We start from the raw sequence: 7,182 nt of genomic DNA, 5'->3' as shown, positions 1-7,182 counted from the left end.
CCATGAGGGACTGGTTGGGTTAAAATGTGCTCCAGGAAGCATGGCCCAAACCCAGAAGCCTCACGCCACACATTGTAACTAACGGGCACTTCACAGCGAGCGTATTTCCCACATGATCTCAACAGATAACCCAGGGGGTGATCTGTTAACCGTGGGCTGCCTGTGGAAATGGCTGCTGGGCTGGGCATGAGGAAACTCTGGCATGTTCTGCTCCTGGTGTGGCCCTCTGTGATCTAGTATGAAACCCCCAGTGAGCAGTCCCTTGGCTCTCAACCCTGCATTGTGCTTGCTCAGGCTACTTCACCATTTATGTCCCTGCCTCTTGGCTCAGGTGACAGAGAAGGCCGGTGTGTAGCCCTCTTGGACCGATTCTGCCAGCCCCAGGGGACCCACGGGTCCCCTCTGCTCCCATCCCACCAGGCTCACATTGCCTCTGTCCACTCGGTGTGTAGGAGTCCCAGTACATTCATGCTCTTCACATACCTCCACGGCCAACCTCCCGCCACCACCATCACCAACCAGCCAACCACCACCAACAGCTGGACTTTTGCTTTGACCTCCGAGGTGGATATTTGTGGTTGTTTCTTGGCTTCCCAGTCCCTGAACCCCTTCTCTGAGTTTGAGTCTTGGAGAGAGGCCTGCCTCCCATCCTGGAAGCAGAAGAGGGCCCCCTCCTGCTCTCTCTGAGCCAGGCAGCGGGAAAGCAAGTTGTGAACCTGGGTCTGGCCCAGGGAAGTCCTCCTTGGATCCACTGCTGAGGCTAATGGGGCAGAGGAGGAGACAGTGATTCAGAATTTATTCTGGTGCCTTTAGCATGAGCCCAGCACACAGTGGTGGCAACAGGGGACCCCCCTCGACCAGGTCATTCCTAGGTTGTCCCTGGGTCACGGCTGTGGCTGACCACCCACCTCCCCAGTTACTGCCTATTCTCCAGCCTTCTTGGCAACTCTGTGAGCTGACGAGCCCCTTCCAATCATCTCCTTTTTGGCTTGCAGCAGCCAGGGCTGTTTCCGTGGCTTGCCACCAAGATGCTGGTAGAGAGTGGCTTTGATGGGTGGGGTCTGTCAGAGTCTTCCTGCGCTCCAGCCACAAGGGCAGCAGCTCGAGACAGCCACGGACACCCCCCAAATACGGGCTCTGGGGTCTCGTCACCCACGTCCCAAGTGCACGTGGGTACGCCGCAAGCATTTTCTGACCTGCGGTGAGGGCTAAAGGAAAAGGATCATTCACGCAGTTCCATCTCGGGTGCCCTCGGGCATTGTGCGTTCGCGTTGGCAGGTCTTCCTGCTGCCTGTTCATAGAGCTCATATGCCTTAGAGGCCCAGAGATGGGACCCACCTTTCCTCACCTGCCCATGCATGTTTGTGTCATAGCCTCCTCTTGACCAGTGGCTCTGTCATCGGACTGAGAAGAGAGGCTTGCTCTTGTGGGTGTCAGGAGACTTGGGGTCCAGGCTTGCCTCTGTCCCAAGGCCATGACCTTTGGGGGGGGGTCTTCCTTGTCCTCTGACAGCTTGAGTCTTGCCATCTGTACAAAGCTCTGTGGGTCCCTTACAGCATTCTCGACTGAGACTCCCCGTGGCTCCCTTCCCTTCCCGTTTAGCCAGAGCCTTTCTAAACGTGCAGTCACAACTCACTGGCCGACTGACCCGTTTCCACGTCAAAAGGGGCCTGCGTCTGTTCCTTCCAGGTGCGCTGATCTCCCAGTGCTCGGGGTCTCCCTGGCACAGGGTCGCCCACACAAGCAGGATGACCGCACGGCTTTGCTCTGACTGCCGAAGAGCAGGCTATCCAAGGGTGATGCTCAGCTCTGGCCCCCCGGTGGGGAAAGAAAGGGACAGACGGACGGAGAGGAACAGGGCAAGCCCAAGAGGTCTTAAGTGGACTCACGCACACTGGCTTCTTCCCTGGTATTTATTTCATGGCTGGCCAGCTCAGTTCTCTTCTGAATTAATCACCCGCTCTCAAATCAGATCTTTCATGACTAGATTTCTTAAACCATTATTTCAACACTATTGATAAACGGATTATATGCAAACAGCCAAATCACCGCTGCCTAGGGCCTTTCCTGGTGAAAAATGACTCCTTTGCTTCTAACGTCAGCACTAGGGGTCTGGAATATTTTAATCTGACAGCAGATGTGTAGGCCCATGTGTCACCTTCAAGCCTCCCTCAGGGCGGGTGGGGTGGAGAGGGGGTGGGACGCCCAGCCCCTCCCTGACTCCAGCCACTTTCTTCCTGGCACATGTGACAGTCTTCGACAAGAAGGAAGACAAGCATGGTCGAGTTCACCCCAATTTGGGGCCTCACCCCAATCTTCCTGGACATGTCGATATTGTCTCCTGCACAACAAAGACGAGAATTTGGCATCTGCCGGAGTGGGGTATCTGATCTCCAGCCCCCATCACGAACATCCTCTGGGTCAGGCAGATGAAATCATAAATTTATAATACAACATTACTTCAATTTTCCTCTTCATTTACTGCTGTGCAGCCCAGCTCTGCTCGAACTGCTCCCAGCCCCAGCCACACAGGGAAATTGGCTGGCTGCATATCAATAGCACATTACAGCAGACCGATGTGGATGCTCCATCAAGCCATATTACAGCGAGATGACCCAGCCGCCGCTTCCATTAGTAGCTGGGCCCCGCCCGCACTGGCTACTGCCCAATTTATGTGCTCCAGTACTCTGGACGCCTGATCAATCCCACAGTAATTATCTCTTGTCACTAAAGGAAAAACTAAGCCTGCTGCCTGGCTGACCACCTTTCTGGCAGATAGGCTTTCCGTTGTGGAAAAAAAAAAAAGGAACTCAGAAATCAACAACTACTCAAATTTGCCAGTCAGATCATTTCAGGGCCCCCTTTTGGGGTTGCTGGCAGAGTTCTCAGAATCGTGGTTCTCGATCTTTGCTCCAACTCTAGGAGATGCTGGCTCTAACCCTGAAAAACGTCTGCATTCTAGGTGGGCGCATGACTCATCCGCTCCCGGGCTCCGTGACTCAGCTACTCAGTCATGGAAAATTGCTCCCACCAGGCCCCCGACTTGAAAGGACAAGAGACAAGGGCTGTTTATCCAGGGACCTGCCAGAGTGTGACATACATGCCACGTGATATGCAGAGCACTGCCCGGGGCGCCATGTTGGCTCCATGAGGGATGCATCCAGGATGCAACACCTAGTGCCCAGAGCCCCTCCCAGGTTGGGATGGGAAGGCCAAAGTCTACCCAGATGCTCGGACCCCAGAGTCATTCTGAGCCGTAGGAGCATCTTTAGGCCTATGCTGTCCAATTTAAATTTAAGTCTAAACTACGATGAAAACCCCAGTTCCTCAGTAGTATGAGCCACATCTTAAATGCTCAGTAGCCACATTAGCTAGTGGCTACCATCTTGGGCAGCGCAGACAGAGGCCCCTTCTACCACCACAGAAAGTTCTGGTGCACTGTGTTGTCCTAGAAGGAAACTGAAGAGCTGAATTTTGAGTTTCCTCTGTCCACCAGGAAACAGCTGAACAAACGGAGACTCCTTGGGAATGACCTCAACAGGTACTTTGGGGAAAGACAAATCCCCGTTGAAATTACAAATGAGTCTAGACATGCAGCTCTACAATCAGCCCATCTCCTTTTGATCTGTTAGTGCATACCAGCAGATCACAGATCCTCATCTCTTCTAGATGCTGATTTTTTTTTTTTTTTAATTTGCTTTCATTTCAGAGGGGTTTAGTGTCAGGAAACACTGGGTCAAGACTTCACAGGGACTTCTCAGTAGGAGCACTGGTAAGAATGCCTCAGGCTTTCTTCAGCTGGTCTACAGAGTCCCACTATTTCCGGGCCTGCAGGGTGAAGCTTTCCTTCAAGGCCTCAGCAGTGAGGTATTTCTCTACCAGTGGTATCAAGCATGTTTAGTAGTGTGTGCCCAGCCGGGTCAAGACAGTTTAGAGGTAGTAGGACTATGTGGCTGAGGGCAGAGTAGGCCAAAAGGACTAAAATATATCAATAATAATCACATTTGCTTTTATTAAGTCCACTTTCATGAAGAAAAACCAGAGAGTCTAGGGCACGAGAGAGCAGAACAAAGTCTGAAGGGCTGCAAAAAGACCTTTCCAAGGGTCTTCGCTGATTTTCGTTTTGTCTAGCTCGAAGGCAGGGAGAGCTGGTCTGAGGAGGCCCCCTCCTCTTCTCTCCTACATTTTTTTTTAAGGAATTCCCAAGTGAGCTGATTATTCTATGACTTTGTCAAAGGCTGTGAAAGCTAAAGCCAAAACAGCTGTAGGTTTCCTCCCAAGGATGGATGCAGCCACATCAAGAGAGATCAAGCAAACATAACTGTGTAACTATACGCTCGCCAGCCTCCCTTTGACGAGACCTCCCCAAAGTATGGAGAAAATCTTAAGGGATATTTAAAAATTAGTTTCACAGTTTCCAAGTCATTTACAGACCAGCGTTATCTGCTGTCTCACTAGAACATCAGCTCCCTGAGATGCTCTGAGGCATCCTCAGCGCCTAGAACAGTGCCTGGCCCTTAGCAGGTAAAGCTTTAATGGTGTATAGTCTCACTTCGAGAAACCTGTCCAAGTGTTAGACATTTTTCTGCTCTTCCGACAACAAAAATTTACAGCACTAAACCTTTATTTCATTAATGAACTTTTAACAAACGTTGTTCTGTGCTGAGTTCATCAACCAAACTATGGCTGATGATGATCGCGGTGATGACGTGGACAGGTGACGGGTGATGGTGGCGATTCCAGGACAGATATGCACCACAGACGGGGTGACCCAGGTGACTTGTGGGGACATGTCAGGCCATCCCCACCCTAGCAAAGGATCAGATGCCGCCCGGTGCGACCACTTTAGAGGGAAGAAGCAAGAAGCAAGGGCTTTGGTCTCAGGATAGGAGACGGCACTCTCCTCGCCCAGAGTATCTAGAGGCCCAGGATGCCAGGCTCTGCCAATGCGAGAAGCCGAGGGCAGCGTCAGGAGTCTCCAGTCTGGCTGAGGAGGTGAGAGGCCAGCCAGGCCTTGAGACTGTGTGTTGGGTTCCCTGGGTGCTATGCCCGCTTCACCCCTTCTGCCTGGACCTTGGGCTGAGCTGGTTCCTGGCCGGGGGCATATTTTGGGAGCTCTCAGGAGGCCCGTCTCAGCAGGTGCCTGAAGGGCCTCACCACCATGGCTGGGGACTCAGGAGGCCCGGCGGCTGATGAGGCCTGGAGCCCAGCGCACAGATCACAGAAACTCAAAGATGATCCAACTCCTTGGGCTAGGGGTCTGAACGGAGAAGGCAGCAGATGCCACAGCACAAGCCACACCTTCCTGGCCGCTGGCAGGAAGGGATGCCCCATGGAAGGGTGTTGGGCACTTGCTCGGGCGGGAATGCCTCAGACTCCCACGGCTTTACTAAGAAGAGCTCCCAGTTTGAGTATATCCTATTGTGTTTTGTTGATCGGAAGACATACATTTTTTTCACATCTTAACGTCTCTGAAAGGAGCTCTATCTCACAGTCATTGTGGTAAGAAAGCCTTGGTCCAGTTTAATCAACAGCATCTGTATCTTTCTTTCTGAATGTTTGTACAAAGAGGCATTTCACCACCCACAGCACCTTGGATTTGACGAAATACAGCGCTGGCGAGGCCCGAGATGGTTTCATTGATCCTCAACAACCCCATGAAGTGAGAGTGTCCCACATCCCTATCTAAGGACGGGGTAACTGAAGGACAGAGCTGTTGGCACTTGTCCCAAGTCATGCAGCTCAGGGGGCGAGGAGTCCAGATCCCCTGGTTCTGAAGTCCCAAGCCCTCCCCACTGGCTTACATAGCCCCCACCTTGGGGGAAGCTGGCCTGACACCATCAATTCCATCTTAAGGGCTCTCCGAGGACGGGTGATGGCCACCATCACCCATCACCTGTCCACAGAGGAAAGCCTCTGTGACATGAGTGGGGCTGGCTGGGGTCCGGGCGTTCTGCCTGGTGGCAGTCTCAATAGAGCTACATGGGCCAAAGGCAAAAGCCTTAAGCAGCAGGGGTGTCAGTGGGAGGGGGTGACCTGGGAGAGGTTATCACTCAAGGACTAACAGATTCACCACAACATTTTTAACCAACAATTACTTCTTTACTGCAGCTTAGAGAAGTCATGACTTCAACCATGAGAGACAGGGAAAAAGTGGGGGCAGAGGAGTAAGCACCTGCCATTCATCACATATCCATCCCTCAATAAACAGGAGCCAATCGGATGGCACCTGGAGAAACACACGGACCACATGGGTTTGCCTACCACCAGCCGGGGTCAAAGCCCATCCTGGAGGCTCTGAGCCCAGCACTCCTCCTCACACACACCCTGCAGGAACCTGGCCCCCTCAGCCAGGCCAGGGGGCTCTCGGTGTTCCCCACTAGGATCCTCGCCTTCCAAGGCTAGTCCTGTCTGGATCACTCTGAGCTTGCTCATCCTTCTTAGCATGGCGAACAGGTCACCTCCGCAGGGAGGTATTCCCTGATTCCTCAGTCTAATTTCCACTCTTCATGATGTGCTCTTAAAGCACCCCCAAACTCTATTATGACTAACTAGCTAGCTGTAGGATTAACTGTTAGCTGTTGTCACACTCACCAGACCGCAAGCTCCAGAGGGCAGGGACCACATCTGCCTTGTCAAGCGCTGTCTCCCCGTGCCAGCCCAGGGCAGGGCACGCACACAGCAGGTGCTCAAAGCCGACTGCTGGTGAGCACCTCCTGCATTCAACAAAGCCTCCCTGCCTTGGCTCCCATTATGAAACCACTGGGTGCCCTCTGTTCAGGGATCTGAGCTTGGGTGTCTGTAGAGATGTGGGCCCCCGGCCCTTGCTTGCAGTCTGGGGCAAACAGAACTGCTGCACCTTTGCTCTCTGGCAACTGACATGAATGAGCTGGCTTCGCTGTATACCTCTGCTTCCCCCTGAAGAAAACAGGTCATTCCTCCCAGCCTGCTAAGGGCATCAAGTTAGACTCCGAAAGGCAGCGGCACTTCCTGAAGATCTGATCCTAAGAAGGTTCCCATTTTATGCCCCAGGGCCTTCATACTCACCGTTTAAAATTCAAGACTCCAAAAACCAGCAGGAGGCAACTCTTTTAAGATTTGATTTTAGAATTTACAACTATTAATTAATTTGGAACTTCTCTTGGTATACACTGTATGGTAAAGACCACATACAAATTACTT

General features: G+C 52.4%; 1 protein-coding gene across 6 annotated transcripts in view; it reads right to left on the bottom strand.

Annotated features, from left to right (window-relative positions):
- Positions 1 to 7,182, bottom strand: part of MSI2 (musashi RNA binding protein 2) — a 387,828-nt gene that overhangs the window by 52,004 nt on the left and 328,642 nt on the right. The window lies entirely within an intron of this gene.

The sequence above is a fragment of the Leptonychotes weddellii genome, chromosome 15 (genome assembly GCF_054177405.1).
Source record: "Leptonychotes weddellii isolate Sample4059 chromosome 15, ASM5417740v2, whole genome shotgun sequence".
Taxonomy (NCBI): domain Eukaryota; kingdom Metazoa; phylum Chordata; class Mammalia; order Carnivora; family Phocidae; genus Leptonychotes; species Leptonychotes weddellii.
This window is presented reverse-complemented; position numbering and strand designations above follow the sequence as displayed.